This window comes from Leptodactylus fuscus, chromosome 1 (assembly GCF_031893055.1).
Source record: "Leptodactylus fuscus isolate aLepFus1 chromosome 1, aLepFus1.hap2, whole genome shotgun sequence".
NCBI classification, from domain to species: Eukaryota; Metazoa; Chordata; class Amphibia; order Anura; family Leptodactylidae; genus Leptodactylus; species Leptodactylus fuscus.
Window position 1 is genome coordinate 167,341,735 of NC_134265.1, and position 18,802 is coordinate 167,360,536.

Genomic DNA, 18,802 nt, shown 5'->3' on the forward strand with positions numbered 1-18,802 from the left:
TAATATTATTAATCCTTTGTTTCATGCCTGTAACTTATACTGTGTAGACATAACAATGCTAGTTGAGACATCTGCAGCAAGCAAACAATCAAAAGAACATTTCAAAGACCAAAAAATCTATGCCAATAGGTGGCAAGTTGGGAACAGGCCCAAAGAACATGAAGTAGAGAACCATGTCCACCACAGGTCTTCTAACATGTTGATGCTGTGGAATACATTTGGTGGAGTCGGGCTGGTGAAAGATATCACCTCATAAATTATTTACAGGCAGTCCCAAATGTGAGCTACAATGGAGGGATTTATACATCAAAACCCAGGCCCTTCTCCATTCCTCCTCGCTCCATGGCCCCCCTTGACCTGTTTCCCACATACAAAAAGGAGAGATGGGAGTCAAATAGGCTAGAAATGTGTTTTAATTTCTTGTTCTGAACTCTAAGAGAAGAAAAACTAATAATGTGTAGCATATTATGAGTTTGTAAGAAATGTCGTACCAAGAGATATTTATAGAAAACACTCTAGTCAGCTTCTCAAAGCCTTTCAGAATGCCTGAGAGATCTGTAATGCCCTGGCGTATCCAAATACCTAAATTTAGTAATGGGATAGCTAAACTCAAGGTTTCTAAAGAGATCTGTCTCCTTTCCAGATTTGCAAATTTATCTGTATGGTGCTGTAAATATTTCCATGAAGTGAAGAGGAAGAATCGCACAGGGATCCTGGTGGTCAAGAGAGAGAGGATTCGAAAAGTTCTTAAATTTTGAGGATAAAAATATGAAGCTTCTATTTGGGTGTATGAAAATCCTGTGCTCATAGATTGGTAATCTAGCAATACAGTAGCCATATAATCCCCATGAATATCAGGAACTCCCAGATCACCAAAGTCTCTGTCTTTAATTAATATGCTATGTACTATGCAAGGCTTGTGACCTGCCCAAATAAATCGTGAGAAAATATTGTCAGCTATCATGAAGAAGGAGGCTGGGAGAGAGATAGGGAGATTTTAAAATTTATATAAAATTCTAGAGAGGAGCACCATTTTAAATGCTGTGATTTTATGCATCTAGGAAATTGCATACCTACTCATTCTCTTTGCCTCTTCTTGAATAGATTTATGGAGAAGTGGGTATTTATCTTTGTAGAGTCTAAAGTGTTATCAACACAGTCCCAATAAAATGGATAGGGACTTTGGAGGTGTTGTATGGTCGGGAGAGGTGAATTAAGGAGAAGAATCTGTGTCTTTAGGTTGTTCAGTTTATTATATGATAATGAGCCAAAATGTTATATTAAATCTAAGGCAGCTGATACTGCTGTTACCTGGGATTCAGTTAAAGGGGTTGTCCAGGATGAAACAAAAATCAACCCCTTAAGTAAACCCCTACCCTCCAACTTTCATCTAATTTACTTATATTACTTATATTAAAAAATATATTTTTATATTAATATAATATATATATATATATATATATATATATATATATATATATATATATATATATTTAACTATATCCCTGGTCATGTGACTGCCCCAGGGACACTTTTGGATAATCCAGTGACATTTTCTGAAACAGAACGTTAACATTACTCCCCTCCCCTTACTCCATACTTACGTACCTTTCTCTCTGGGAACGGGTCTTCCCCTCTTCCTCTCCGCAAGTGCTTGAGCAGTCAGGAGGTGTCTGTGACACGTGTGCAGTAAAGATCGTACTCTATCGCTATTGTGCAGGTGTCAGAAGAACTTTCAGTCTGTGTATGCACTGGCAAAGAGGAAGAGAGGTGTCTCCAGCCTGCACAGCCAGTGAAAGAAAAGGAAGAACCATCTCCCAGAGAGGAAGATAGATAAGTATGATGTAGTGGGGAGTGGGCTTACTTAGTTGGAAAGGGCTAGTAGTGGGTGGGATATCTAGGGAGATAGGGAGGGGTTGTAATGGAGTGAGAAAGGAGGGGGCAGTGAGAGGGAGGTTGTGTGAAAAGCTACACAGCAGGAATCTACACAAGGAGCTCCCAGAGACACAAATAATTCACTCACAACACTGCTAAGGGTATATAGGTGTATGTATTAACCCATTAATAGCACTAATAGACCTTTAACAAAAAAAAAAGTTGCCTAGAAAACCCCTTTTTAAGGAGGGGATGGAGAAAGGCCTGTACATTTGATAGAGATGACAGCGTGGTAGTTGAGTCATTTTTTAAAGGGGTATTCCCATGAACATAATCATATTTATATTTGTACATAATAAAAAGTTAAACATTTTTGCAAATATAAGTCATTAAAAATTCTGCAGAGTTTTAAAGATTTTCTCTAACTTTCTTAGTTTTGACAGTCTTTTATCTTGATTGGTTGCCTTGGATACGACCACTAATGCAGAAATGTTCTATGGTCTGGGACTTGTCAGGAACCCAGCTATGATTTTCTTATTGTAGCCGGGTTATCAGGCAGGGACACTACATGTATCAGAAGATATCCCGGCCACAATAAAGAAATCATGGCTGATTTTCTGACCTTAGAAAGTTCCTGCATTGGTGGTCGTATCCAATGGCAACCGATCAAGACAACAGACTGTGACCACTAAGAAAGTTAGAGAAAATCTTTAAAACTCTGCAGAATGTTTAATTACTTATATTTGCAAAAATGTTTAACTTTTAATTATCTACAAATGTAAAGTAGAACTACCAAAAGTGATCTGCAATGTCTAGTGGGTTCACTGATCTATTTTTCAGTGGAGCATGGAATCATATTCTCTCGGTGTCTCGCTTGAAGTATGTTGGCTAAGAGCTTTTCTGCCTTATTAGCATTAGAATAATTTCTAGACTTTAGAGTGGGTGTTATGCAAAACGTGAATCACACCTAATGAACAATTGCATAGAATAACACTTCAAAGAGATGGGAAGATCCCCCATCAAACTCCTCATCAGTACTCAGTAAGGGATTACCAGTGGCAGTGTGGTCTCCATACTGAATCACCATTAACCCCTTCCCGACATGCGCCGTAATAGTACGGCGCATGTCGGGTCTGTAACTATGGCCGGGAGCCGGGCGGCCGCCATAGCCGCCGGGTGTCTACTGCTTTAAGCAGTAGACAACCGGCTTTAATGCCTCCGATCGGTCCCCGGACCGATCGGAGGCATTAACCCCTCCGGCGCCGTGATCAAAGGCGCCGGAGGCGCCATTTTCCCGGCGGCGCATGGGCGCCGCCATTTTGGCCGGGATCGCCGGTTCCTGGAGCATGCTCCAGGGCTGACGTCCCGTTGCCATGACAGCCGGGAGCCTTGTACAGGCTCCCAGGCTTGTCTGCAAATCCTCTCTTTTGCAGGCTGGTCTATGCAGCCTGCAAAAGAAAGGATGATTTTTTGCAATGCATTTCAATGCATTAGCATTGTAATGCATTGCATTAGTGATCAGACCCCCTGGGGTTCAACACCCCTAGGGGGTCTAATAAATGCGCAAAAAAAAAAAAAAAAAAAAAGTTAAAAAAATATTAAAAGTTCAAATCACCCCCCTTTCCCTAGAACACATATAAAAGTAGTTAAAAACTGTGAAACATATACATGTTAGGTATCCCCGCGTCCAAAATCGCCCGCTCTACAAATCTATAAAAATATTTTTCCTGTTCGGTAAACGCCATAGCGGGAAAAATAGTCGAAAGTGCCAAACCGCCGTTTTTTCACTGTTTTGATTCTGATAAAAATTTGAATAAAAAGTGATCAAAGCAATAACATTTCCCGAAAATGGTAGAACTAAAAAGTACACCCAGCCCCGCAAAAAAAGACGCCCTATGCATCCCCGTACACTTACGTATAAAAAAAGTTACGGCCGTCGGAATATGGCGACTTTTAGAAAAAAAATTTTTTAACACAGTTTTGGAATTTTTTTTAGGGGTCAAAATGTAAATAAAACCATATAAATTTGGTATCCCTCGAACCGTACCGAAACACAGAATATAGGGGACATGTCATTTTGGCTGCACAGTGAACGCCGTAAAACCAAAGCCCGTAAGAAATTCGCAGAAATGCATTTTTTCTTCAAATCCACCCCATTCTGAATTTTTTTCCTGCTTCCCAGTACATTATATAGAATAATTAATGGTGGCATCATGAAGAAAAATTTGTCCCGCAAAAATTAAGACCTCATATGGCTCTGGGAGCGGAGAAATAAAAAAGTTATGGGGTTTTGAAGGAGGGGAGTCAAAAACGAAAAACGAAAATCAAAAAATGCCATCGGCGGGAAGGGGTTAACACCATCATATTGCATTCATGAATCACTGCTTCCAGTCCAAGCTGCTTCTTTCTCACCAATTTCTCAATTACATGTGACCCCCCCACCTTTACCAAAGAGAGTACAGTAACAGCAGATATTTACACACAGCCTTTACCACACTACCAATCATGTGGACTCCTGAAGCAGAAGTAACTCATGATAAAATAATACTCCCATATTTGATACGATATATAATATCTGATATGAATGTAATTGCACCAGTATGGTTTGGAGAGATAAACAACTGGGGCTAGTTCACATGGAGTTTTTTGCAGGCAGATTTTGGAGTGGAATCTGCCTCAAAATCTGTCTGCAAAAACGGCTCCCATTGGATTCGATGCAATTCAATTCCCAATCAATGGGAGCTGCTCGCTTTTTTTCATTGCTAGCTAGTAGCGGAAAAAAGAAGCAAGATGCTCTATCTTGCTGCGGTTACACGGCTGATTTAGCCACAGCATCTGCGGCTCGAAACACACCTGTTAAGACCAATTAATTCGGGCCTATTCAGAAGCGGAATGCCACGACAGAATGCCGATACACTGCATCAGCATCCTGTTGCGGCTAGCCCCACGGAAATTTACATGGCAGAAAACATTTTCCGCTATGTGAACATACCCTATTATGCTCCCTGCAAGCAAGTTTCCTTCAATTTTTTTTGTTTAGAAAAAGAGGTAGTGAGGGATAAGAAAGGAAGTTACATCTGTTCCTAACCCCCCTCTCCACAGTAACACACCAAGCACATATATACTCCCAAAGCTGAATCATCCTTTTGACACCTATACACATACTGAACGTATATAAAACTGCAGTAGTTACTGGGGTTCCCCATGAAAAGTTGTGTGTCCCCCCCCCCCCCCTTACTTGCTAATGACTCGGGTGAGTCTGCATCAAATGTTTTGGCAAAACCCAGTTATCTCTGTATCTGCCAATTCCACATAGTAGAATATTGTTTGTAGCGGACATGTCAGCTTACCTGGTCAACATACACTTTCACCAGGCTGGTGGCTCATTAGTATTCATTACACTCTGATGTCACTGGACATCACTGACAAACGCCACAGGTGACAACTCAGTTCTTTTCAACCCAGTTCTTTTGCGTAGGCCACAGATGCTGCTGATTTACCCCAGCGGTTATGCGTGTTGGGTACTTGGAGGTGGCACTGGAGAGTTCTCCCGCAGCAATGGGCCTGCCCCAAGTGCTGCGAGAGAACTCATTTGCATACCAACGAAAACCAGGATTTATACTGAACGGCAGTGCGGAGAAGACATCTAAAAGTAGGAGAAGAATGGCCTTTCTTAAGGCTATTCCTATGTGTCAATGAGAAAAAATTATATTTTAATGGTAGAATCCCTTTAAAGGAAAAGTCGCTAAATAAATGTAAAAGGTGTTTTATAATGAAAGTATTTACAGTATACACTGTCTACCAATAAGTATTTGGACTCCCATTCAAATGAAGATATCTGCGGTCATGATGTACGTCAATCCTTTCACCGTTAAATAGGAAACAGCATTAGCATTAGTGTATTGGCATTAGTCGCATACAAGATGCCACTAAGTGCAGAGTTGTCTGATTTCGAGAAAGGGGTAATTGTGGAGTTCTACAGAAATGTTCGATCCTTGAGGGACATAGCAAGTGAACTGAATTACCCAAAATCAACGGTGGCCTATGTCATTGTGAAGTGGAAGGTGAATGTTGATTGTTAGAATGTGTCCCAAGTTGGCAAACCCCCGAAACTGGGAGATAGAGACCGACGAGTGCTGGCCAGAGAAACCACACCCAACCGATGGTTCACATACACCAGGAGTTTCACCAGGCATCCGGGAGTATTGTGTCGATCAATACCATCCATAAGGAAGCATCTGCTGGGTTCTACCAACTATTAAATATGAATAAATGTTGTTTTTCTATTCTACCACAGGTGTCCAAATACTTATTGGTAGACAGTGTACACCATATAGCATGAATTAGAATATCAACTTGTGCTAATGCCACAACCATAACAGCCCATAACAAAAGTGTATACCTTTATTGGCACAACAATATAAAAGACCTGCCTATAGGCAAAACAAAAACAAAAAATTCCAATAGCACACAGTCTGTAACACAGATAAAACTCAACTGCTCTAAAAAGTCATTTTGACTTATACATTTTCTAGGTTAAGAAATAAAGGCAAGCCTTTGGAGTAAGGGCCAGCCAGGATTACACAACTATCATTGTTAATATTGGAGGATCTGTTCTTGTACGGTTTCTTGCTGCTGTACCTTGCAAACTGCATTTTCAATGTTTCTTTGCCATCTCATCATCTGTATTTTTTATGTGCTCTCACTAGGTGTAAGCATTGCGTCTTCTGGTTTAACGCACAATCTTCTCACGGAGGACAGAGAGAGTATCCCGGCCCTGATCTCATTCTCACTGTTCAGAGCACAGTGACAGAATGCCTGAGTGATGCATCAAGCTAAATCACTGCTCTCCATCTCAAATATATCAATCAAAGGCAGAGCCGCTCACCACACTTTTCCCAAGGACATATTTTCCATTTCTGCCTCGCAGTTAATGAATCCACTAGAACTCAGAGTCAAAAAGCTTATTGTTTAAAGTGAACTTGTAACCTTGAAATCATTGTAAAGAATATGTAGGAAACGCATGGCTAACAATTCCATAACAATATCAGAAGTACTCCTTTAATCCACAGCAGCTTATTAATAATGCCAGGGCTTTGGAAAGCTTGCAATGTATTGTAGATGTCTGCTAGAGTATTAATGGACACATGCTATTTTATGCCAGTATCTGTAGTCCAGTCACTTCAGGCTGTTCCCAAGACACACCTTTGCTATAACCTTAAGATAGGGAGATGTTTGCACAATGCAAAGAGCAACAACTCCATAGGGAATCAGCCGCAGACCTTTAACCCTTTAAGGAGTCAGGGAAGGTTGGACATTATTGCTCAATGACTTCTTTCATATTCTCCTTCCTCTCCTTCCAAAATTCATATATATTTTTTTTTAATTCTTTGTTGACATAGCTACATGAGGGCTTATTCTTTGATTTGTACTTTTATTTGGCACCATTTTGGGGTAGATATAATGTTTTGATTAGATTTATTAATGGTTTTGTTCCTATACTTCATGGCTGGTTAAGTCAATCTTCATGGGACCTACAACCTAGATAACTTTGAGAAAATACACTCTCAAAGTTTGATTGTTAGGGAATACCTATAGCAATGTGCTATCTTTCATAGTGGTGGCGCAGCATTCCTGACTGATCACTATCAGAAATAAACTGGTGACACTTTTGCCCTTTAATTTTCCCTTTGGTAAGATGGCCATTCTCATATTCATTCACGTTAGGGGGGTGAGTGCACAGCACCCTGCTATAAGTGATGCACATTGCATCTGTGCTTGTGAGGGAGGGGTGCTCCTTCTTCTTTGTGTATATGGCACTACTGTGCTGTGTGTCATCATGTGTGATGTGCGGTATACGCTCTCTCTGATTTGTTATCTTAATCTGGCCAGTTAGAACAAGCAATACATCATTATTAGAGATGAGCGAACACTGTTCGGAACAGCCGTTCCGAACAGCGCGCTCACAGCACGCTCCCATAGAAATGAATGGAAGCCGCCGGCACATGGGGGGGTTAAGCGGCCGGCCGCCGGCAAAGTCTGCATGCCAGGTGCTTCCATTCATTTATGGGAGCGTGCTGTTCGGATCGGCTGATCTGAACAGTGTTCGCTCATCTCTAATCATTATGTTAGATATGGGCAAGTCTAATGGGGGGCGGGGGGGGGGGGGGGTAGGGTGACAACAGTCCATTCTGCATTTTTATTTTGGGCAGCCAAAAATGTATATTATGTTGATGTGGTTCCCTAGGCTTGTAGATTCTGCATGCACCATGTTCCAAATTATTATGTAAATAGTATTTAAGTGTCATAAAGATTTAATAAGTGCTGCGAGAAAAACCGCAATGGCAACGTGTTGCGGTTTTTCTCACAGTGTTTTCATAGAAAGTTTGCAGAGGTTTCCTATGTGGACTTTCTTCTTCAATTACACCTATAGGAAAATCACCAGTGTTTCCGCAGGTATAATAGACATGCTATTTCCAAAACCACAACAGTTTTGGAAAACTCAGTGTGTCTGCTGCACGTATTTTACCGCACTGTGGGGATGGGACTTGCTGGACTCCTATGCACTATACAGTACAGTGACTGTAAAATGTCACGTCTTTTTCACCGGCATTTTCGCCATGTAAGGCTCAGCCTAAGAAGGATGTTCCAAATTATTACACGGCCACAGGTTCCAAGCAATATGGGAAAGAAAAAGCATCTCTCCGCTGCCAAAAATCTTCAAATAGTGCAATGTTTTAGATTATTGGACTATTGGAATTAGATATTTCACAAAAACTTAAGTGTTATTATCATACTGTCAAGAGGTTTGTAGCCTGACTATGCATAGACAGTTTCGTGCAAATGAAGGCATAATAAGGAAGGTGTCTACAAAACAAATTAATCAGATTAAGAAAGCTGCTGCTAAAATACCATTACAAAGTGGTAAACAGGTATTTGAAATTGCATGTTCCTCTAGAGTCTCACAAACCTCAAGGTGTAGGATACTCCAGAGACTGGCAGTTGTGCATGAACCTACTATTCAGCGACACTATATTTGAAACAGTCTTCTTTACAATGCAGCCCTGGAAGGTCCAAATGTATAGAGCAATGGATGGTTGGTGGATGACCGTCATTTCCCAACAAAGTCTGCAAGTCATAGTTTGGGTCAGAATCATAAGAAGAGTTGGTAAGCCACCTTATGGTATATGAAGGTGTGAAAATGACCTCTGCGAAGAATACAGAGTTTCTAGCTGATCACTTTCTTCCATAATACAAAAAGAAGAACCAAGTCTACTGGCTGCTATGGGCATAAAATAAGAGAAACGCATGATATGGAGACCCTCCTCTCCTGACCTCAACCCTATTGAGAACATTTGGAGTATCCTCAAGTAAAAGATCTTTGACGGTGGGAGGCAGGGCACATCAAAACAGCAGCTCTGGGAGACTATTCTGACATCCTGCAAAGAAATTCAAGCAGAAACTATCCAAAAATTCACAAGTTCAATGGATGCAAGAATTGTGAAGGTGATGTCAAAGAGGGGGTCTTATATTAACATGTAACTTGGCCTGTTAAAATGTTTTTGATTGAAATAGCTTTTGATTTTAGTAAATGTGACCTCTTAATACTGCAAATTCAACAAATGACCATGTTCAGTTCTTCACAATCTATAAAATGTTTAAAAATGCCGTTTGCATAATAAATTGGAACAGTGATTTTAGATTTTTTTTCATTTTTTTCATCTTCTTTTATCATTGGAAGGTTTATCCAATAAAATTTGGTTTGTAGTTGCAGGTAAAGATTTGAACTTTATTCTGCCTGTCATTTGCATCAACTATTTAAGAACATTAGAGAAAAGTATCATTTGCATAATAATTTGGAACACAGTGTATATTGGTCTGGTGGGTAGATGTTTTTTGTTTCCCATGTGTATATTGTGTGTTTACTTATTGCTCATCCTGTCGACTAGTCATGGTTTAAATAGGGCCTTCCCGCATATGAGGCTGTTCCCTTTGGAAGGCAAAACGTGGTTGGGCTAGGTTCCTGTTCTTTTGGTCTGTAGTTATTCCTTTTTGTACTTCTTGTGATATTGTTTGATATATGATTAATTATTTACACATATTTTTATATGCATCATTTATGTATTACTATGATATATGCATACAGACCATTTGTTTGACCTGGAACCTTTTGTCTCTAATGTGTCATACTGATTATTTTATCATTCCATCTTTCTAAATATGATCTATAATAGAGATGTTTGATAACCTTTCACACATTTGCACCTCTGTATTGCTTTTCTTCAAGTTTTATTGTTATAATTTTGTATTGGTGTTACACATACCGTATATACTCGAGTATAAGCCGACCCGAATATAAGCCGAGACCCCTAATTTTACCACAAAGAATTGGGAAACTTATTGACTCGAGTATAAGCCTAGGGGGGGAATGCAGCAGCTACTGGAAAATTTCAAAAATTAAAATGGCCAAAGTTTTTGGGTGCAGTAGGTGCTGGGGAAGGGGAGGGGGTGTTTTGGTTGTCTCTCTGCCCCTTCCCTGAGCTTGAGGACTGGGTGTTCAGTAAAAAAAAAAAAAAAAAACAGTTTTGCCATGGAGAGCAAAAGACGCTCACCGGCAGACACTGAATGTCAGTTTCCACCTTCTGCCAACAGAAAACAGAAACCTGCATAACTGAGATCGGGTGCTGTGAACCCGCCCTTATATGTATTCTAGGGAAAGGAGTGATTTAGAACTTTTATTTATTTTATTTTTTATTTTATTTAACTTTTTTTTTTTTTTACAATTTTTTTAGCCCCCACCTAGGGGACTTAAACCTGCAATCATTTGATTGCAAGTCCCATAGATGGCAATACAAGTGTATTACCATCTATGGGAGATTCTCTACACTACTATTACGGATGGTCATAGACCAGCCGCAATAGTAATATAGCAATGACAGGCCTGGGAACTTTCATTAGGCTCCCGGCTGTCATCAGAACAGGTCGGCTCCTGTGAGCTTGTCGCGCAGGAGTCGGCCTGCAACTTTAAAGGTATGGAACTGGTGGTGACCGGCCTCGGGGCTAATTTTAAACTTGGAGGGGGGAGGACATCTCCGGAGGGCAGCTCTGCTGTAACGCTTAATTACGCTCCGTGTAATCACAGATCGCAGGCATAAGCTTCAGCATCTCCGCTATAAGCGTTACAGAGGAGGTGCAGGTTTCTATGGCGACCGCTCTGCAGAGCAGCGCCATTACACTTACAGACCCGGCATCCGGGCCTGGCATACAGACCCCAGGGCGGGTGTTGGGGCCCACAGCATCACCACACTCCTAGCAGGAGCGTGGCAATGCTGTACATTAAAAACTGCAGAAGTACTTACGGTACTTCTGCTTGCACGCCAGGAAGCAGACACATGGCGGATGCGTGCCTGAGCTTACGTGGCCACGTCACTCGGCGTGTGATGGAGGGGTGGGGGGGTCTGCTATTCTGGCTTGCTAGCAGAAAATTACCGTAATGACTCTAGTATAAGCTGAGGAGCACTTTTTCAGCACAAAAACTGTACTAAAAAACTCAGCTTATACTCGAGTATATATGGTAATTTATAAGACCTTTGGTGCACTCTGCAGGTCACACTAACACTTTTTAAAAAATATTTGTTTTTGCATTGCCATATTCTGAAAGCCATAGATTTTTAAATAATTTTTATTCAGATTTCTGAAAATGAAATGAACAAAAACTGCAATTTTGACATTGTAACTTTAGTTATTTTTTAATGTTCACTGTGTAGGATAAATAGCATGCTATTCTTTTAGTTTGGTCTGTTACAGGCAAAGTGAAACCAATCATATGTAGGTTATAAAAAAAAAATAAAAAAAAAAAAATGACCTTTCACATAATAAAAAGAGCATTTTTGGGATTTTATATAATTTGAAAAACATATTTTTTAACATTTCATTAAAAAAATTTTAATAAATTATTATTTTGACTAAGAAACAACGGAACCCCACACTGCATCACAGGATGGGGTCAAGGAATTGGCAGAAGGAACCCATCCCTGCTTAACCTCTTTGATTCCATGGTCGCTGTTCATGATTAGAGTTATCCAACCCCGACAGTTGAGACAAAAACCCGGCTATGTGTATCAGATAAGCAATAATACCTTAATATCCTATAATCCCTTACTATTAATCATTATTTGCTATCTTCTACAAGATCTTAAAACTTGAGTCAGACAATTAGCACTTTTCGGCTATCTTAAGTGTTTCAGCTTGATAGAGTAAGGCCCACTGGCTAGAAACTTATTGATGAGGATCGTGCTACATTTACATCACAGTGGTTAATAACCAGAGACATATTTAGCATGTTTTCAATATTAAGGGAATTTGTCACTGGGTTCTCAAGGCATTTCTTTTCTTCAGTGTATGGCACATAGGTTGTTGGAATCCTATTAGTTCAGGAAAGTGATTTTCCTTCCAGCCAATGCTAATTTCAACATTGTGCATCTGAAGTGCTTAGAACAGAGCATAGTTTTAATGCGTGTCCTCCTGGTTCTTAAAGTAGTTATCCCCTTCCTGTTTCACAATTAATGTGCATATCGTAACTGTGTAATATTGCTCTAGCCAGGACTTCAACAAAGATCAGCTCTGCTTCAGTCCACCCAGGACTGGACTTTTGTAGGGTTTTGAAGACAACCAAGGCAAGGGGCTCCATCCCCAGTACCTGATGGTGCGTTCCTCTGGTTCTTTCTTTCCTCTTTTTTCTCGTCTAGTGTTTCTTCTCCTTCTTTTCCTTCTCTATGTTCCCAGTAATTTATACACACATACAAACTAGGGCATTTTGAATACCATGGTTAATTCTAAGTATATAAGAAAAAACAAATATACCACCAAATATATAAAAAAATATATGAAAAAGTTTTATTTGAAAATACATGAAAAAACATAATCACATCAAAAGGCATATGATTTATTTATTTTTTTAAAGTTTTTCATCACTCATTCAGACAATGCTTGTTCTTTTTCATCATACTGTATATTTCCAGATGTAAAGTTGTAAAATGTTAAAAATTTCAATAAAACTGAGAATAAAAAAAAAAAAAAAAGACATATAATTTAGAAAAGAAAGGAAAAAAAAGGGAAGCCAATACCGCCAAACTGCATAATACATGGAAATAAGAAATGTATAAAAGGGCCCACAAACCATGAACAAACGCGCCTCGACGCGTGTTTCGCCATCACGGCTTCGTCAGGTGCATTTATGAGTCTTTCTTACAAGCTTTGTTTTTATGATGTTCTTCTGCAGTCAAAATGATGTCGCCTGTATTCTAGGTTTCAGCATAATTCTGGGGATACCAAATTTATATAGTTTTAATTACACTTTAATCCCTTAATAAAAATCTAAAACTTTGCAAAAAAAATTTTTTTCTAAAAGTCACATATTTTGACATCGCCTGTAACTTATTTATATGCCTGTACACAGGGATGCATAGGGCATTTTTTTTTTTTTTTTTGCAGGCCCAGGTTTCTTTTTAATTATACCACATTGAGGAATGTTTGTTCCTTTGATCGCTTTTTATTAAAAATTTTAGCAGGGGTAGAACAGTGATTCCACACTGTTTTCTCATTATGGTGTTCCCCATACAGAAAAAAATATTTTTATAAGTTTGTACTTATACGGTTTGATTGGGTGTTTTTGGACAATAATGTGTGTGTTTCATAGTAATTTTTTAGTTTCACATGTATTCTAGGGAATTATGTTTTTGTTTTTTATATTTTGTAAACTTTTTCTTTTTTAGCGCCCCTAGGGGGCTTGAACTTGCAATGTTTTGATTACAGGTCCCATAGTCTGTAATACAACTGTATTGCAGTCTATGGGAGCTTTGCTATGTTACTATGCATGTGTCTTCAGAAAATCACTCGAACTGGAAGGAACAAAAATCTGCTTTGAAGTTGGAAATGTTAAAAAAAAGTATCATCCTATAAAATGAAGGGATTACACACCATGGAAACCAAGTGAACCGCTATACCCTACATATTTTTTGAAAGCAGACAACCTGAAGATTACATATGTCTCAATGAGTCATCGATAGCCACATCCACCTTCATGCAACTTTGTGACAAACACAAATAATTGTTTGAAAAAATGCACTAAAACACATATTTGCACCTAAAACTCATGTTCAATCTCAGATTCATATACAAAATACATTTAAAATAATAGCTTAAGGTGTATACAATGTGTATATATACTATATGTACCGCAAACATCAACTACAACAAGAGCTCAGACTCCCAAATACACTAATACAGAAGACAAGCAGGATTTTGCTGTTATTCACTAAGATATTAAAATTCTATACTGTACCTAGCAAACTGTGACTGTGATACCAAAATCTAACTTTTTTCAGATTGCACAGTATATCGTATATAAAAACACAATATAATTTATATATACAACCATCTTCATGCAACTTTGCAGCAAACATAGATTACAAGCAAAAATTACACACAAAAAATCTAATTTGCCACTAAAGTGCAGCTCAAGCAATCCCTTTCTGCAAAGAAAATGTACTTTCCAAAAAACTACAATATGTGAGGAGTTCATACATACCACACATATATATTTACAGGGGCATGTGTTAAAGAATCGCCAAAATTGCAGAAATGCACCAACCCATTTTGTGCATGCAAATTAAATAGGACTTTACATAAAAATGTTATTTTCCATCCCCCTATAAGAATTTTATCAATCTATACGTTCATCTCTAGTGATAATCGTTATTACTATTATTTTAGAGACGTATTTTACTCTAGAAAGCTCAGATATGGACAGGACAGGGATTGGGTGAAATGTTAACTTTATTGATTACTTTGTATGTGTTTTGTAAGTGTTTGGTGCGACTATTTTTTTGGTGCTGCGACCTGGATAATGGTAAACTTCTGGGTCACAGCATCAATAAGCTTCCTGGTTATGTTCAGAGGATATTACATAAGAATAAGGCTCAGAGGGGAATTACATTATCCCTCTATGTGACAACCAGTCACAAAAGTATAGTATGCTCTCTGATTGAAAGGAGATGGAGTAGCAGGAACTGAAGTCCCTGCTACCTTCCTCCTGGCGTCACATACAGGTTAGACACAGATAATAATGATCATTCATCATCACTGTGCAGGCTGCAGGGCTCCTCTTCCCCCCTCTCCTTCCTACTACAGTTCATAAGATGCTTCCTTAGACAGGAGGCGGGGACACTTTAGAGTTCTATATCTCAAGACTGGATGGGGTTATCATGATAATTTAAGATTCATTTTAACAATAGTCCAAAGGTAATGAAATATTCCAACACTAATTCCAACTGGAATGGCAACAATTTAAAACTATTTCTTTATTAATATACGTTAAAATGAAAAACCCTATAATAACACTATTCAGGGTTCCTAGTGTTGCAGCCATGGTTTAGACGTATCCCTGCATTTAGGATAAGCCTATAATTAATCACAATTCACACATTGGGAGGTAGATTTTTTTATTTCATTATACATATTTATACCCTGGGTTTTTCATTTTAACGTATATCAATAAAGAATTAGTTTTAAATTGTTGCCATTCCAGTTGGGATTAAGATTAATTTTAAAGATGAGAATCTCATCTTTACAATTATATCAAGGGCATCATGGTAACCCTTACAGTTCTGAAGCAATTCACTTTTGAAAACGCTGTTGGGAATTGAGATCTGTAATTAGATCTCAATGCCAAATAGAGTTTTCAACAGTGAATTGCTCCATAACTATAAGTGCTATCATGAAGACTCTCATCTTTAAAATTAATCTTAAACCATCAAGATCCACTGGCCACATCCAGTCCTGCGATATCGGCTTTAGTAGGGAAGACATATTAGTAACGTCCTCTGCTACAGAAGTGCCACCTTGAGAGGACGTAGAGCTATATCCTCCGCAGAGAAAAGGTTAAATTGGCTCTATCATTTGGAAAACTCATTTTTCACTAAGCATATACTTGCATAGCCTTTAGAAAGGCTATTCCACACATACTTTTTGTATACTAATCGCCTCAGTAGTTTTTGAATAAGCCCATTTTTATTCATATGCTAATTAGCCTGACTATCAAAGATACATTGATTAAGCAGTCTGATACAGCCTCCCCTGCTGCTCTGCATTATGATGTCTACAATTTTCACACTCCCTTACACTGAGGATAGGCAAGGTGGAGCAGTAATCCACCTTCTATCACCCTAATGTACTTTTCAGGTCATTCCCCCAGTACCATTGCTTCACTTCCCCTATTTTGAGGTCCATACTATAAGACTTTTCCTACCTTTGTCCCTGCAAGTAGCTGTCATCTACTGTCCCCTGTCTCACCCTATCAGTTCTTAGATCTATTCACTTCATGGCTTCCCAATTTCTTATCCGTTGAAATTGCTACCCTTATCATGGGTGATTTCAACATTCTCATTAACAACCCTGTCTCCTCATCTGCATCTCGCCATCTATCACTAACCACCTTTCTTGGTCTTTTACAGATTATCACTTTATCCATATATAGAGATGGTAATATTGATCTGGTCTTCTTTCATCTGTCACTGTCTGTCAGTGACTTTACAAATTCTTTGCTACACATTTCTTTACTTTATGAAAGGCTCTTGTCCTTCTCAAACCACACTGACCTTCCATGTATACAGGAATGCACGTGCTATAAGCTTTCAGCACCTCTCAGAACTCAGGACCTCCTGAACTGGCCCCCAAGCACTGCAATGAGACCCTCAACCTTCTAACCCTCCCAACACAATTGCTGGCAACCTTAGCTCTACACGCTACAGAAATTACACTCATAAAATTCTCCAATGATCTCCAGATGATTCAATCTGTAGGGAACTATTCACTTATTCTTTTGTATCTCTCAATAGCATTTGACACCATAGACCACCAACTCCTTCTTACTATGCTCCAGTCTATTGATCCTAAGAAAACCACTTTATCTTGGTTTATAACTGCTCATTTAATGTTGCTATTTCTTCATCTCTTTCCCTTGCTGTTGGGTTTCCTCAGGGCTCAGCCCTATGCCCCCTCCTGTTCTCTCTCTACACAATCCCTATTGACATCATCCATGCACTATTACAGAACACCAATGACTGTCTCTCCGCTGTCTCTAACATCATGTCTTCTCTTTATCTGAAGCCAAATCTTTCAAAAACTGAACTTTTTGTGTTCCCTCCATCTAGTAACCAACTTAACTCTGATATCATCATTTCTGTCTGTGGTCTTACTATAAAACGAAGGTAGCATGGCCACTGTCTCAGGGTTGTATGTAACTCAGGTCTCAAATTCCCCCCATATATTAAGACATGCACTCTCTTGTCACATGTGCCTCAAACAATCTCCAGAATCCACTCTTTTCTCACATTCTAAACATCAAAAACTCATTGTTGCTCTGATTCACTCTTATCTTGACTATTGCAATTCTATACTAATTGGTCTTCCTCTTATTAAACTCTCTCCTACAATCTGTCTGTATCTCCCTACATCTCCTCCCTCATCACTGTCTACCACCCTAATCATCCTCTCTGCTCTGCCAATGACCTCAGATTTCTATCCTCTGTTATCTGAACATCCAACTCCCATCTCTAAGACTTTTCTCAACCTGTATCAGTGCTCTGCAATGCTCTACCCCAGACAATCTGTTTAAAACCCAACTACAGCAGTTTCAAGCATGTCCTAAAATCACATCTGTTTGGGCAGGCTTATATCGACCTGATCTCATTGTTCTACATGTCCTCACACTTTATTTGTAATCCTAAACTGTACCTTCAACTCTATCTCTACTCTCTCCTTTCTTCCCCAGAACCTGACCCCTCCATCTAGAAGTTAACCTGCACTCCATGCACTTAGTATCTGTATATTCACAAATACGTGCTGGTGACTGGCTCATACTGCTTCAGTTATATCTATAGCTGGACCATTATAGCAAATAAACTCTCGTACCTCTTGTGTATTTCCTCATAGATTGTAAGCTCTCGCAAGCAGGACCCTCATTCCTACTGTTTGATATTTAAAGTTTTTTGGCATATTGTAATGTTAAATATTGTCTGCTAATGTACCTTTTGATTTGTACAGTGCTGAGGAATATGTTGGTGCTATATAAATAAAATTCTTATCATTGTGCTTGATCCCATACTATACACTAGAAATCCCCAAATATTTATAGGTCTTAAGCCACATTTACATATGGCAGGTAGAACTCAGCCACCAAAAGATGTTTTTTTACCTCATTGTTAACTGGAAGAGATATGGTTCCGATCATAGTACCATGTTCTAGTAAAAATAGAGTGAGATTGGCCAACCCCGGACATAAATTTAACTCTGTGTTATCATATGACTTTGTGACTGTTGTGGGGAATTGCTCAGGTAGATGCTTGTAGCAGTGCAGGAAACAGGGGCACAGGCACACAACTTCAGGCTTTATTCACTTGTAGTGCATTAACTGCCTTTGCAAAGGTACAAACAACCAAAACAAAAACCTTCTCGGCTGAGAACTAACTTAAATTATAGGAAACTTTTCCCTGACTATATGGGGGACTGGCTACCAGACTCCTCCCCCCCCCCCCCCCCCTTGGCAACAACAACAACATCATGTAGCACAGTACCTTCTCTGTAGGTTTGGTCTGGACAGGTCAGCTCTGTCAGTGTGGTGCCACCCTGCTAGTCTTCACACACAGACTGTTATTAGGGCCTGATTAGTCAGCTGACCTCCCTGGTGTGAATCCTTACCAAACACCCTTTAGGTGTCTGGCTGGAATATACCTGTCTTCCCAGACCACACCCTTCACTCTCTCACACTGTGTATTAAAGTGATTAATCTTGTTACATACATTTCTGCATATTTCCGATCATGAGGAAAGGAAGGACACATCTGTATATTATCTTGCACCTGCCAATT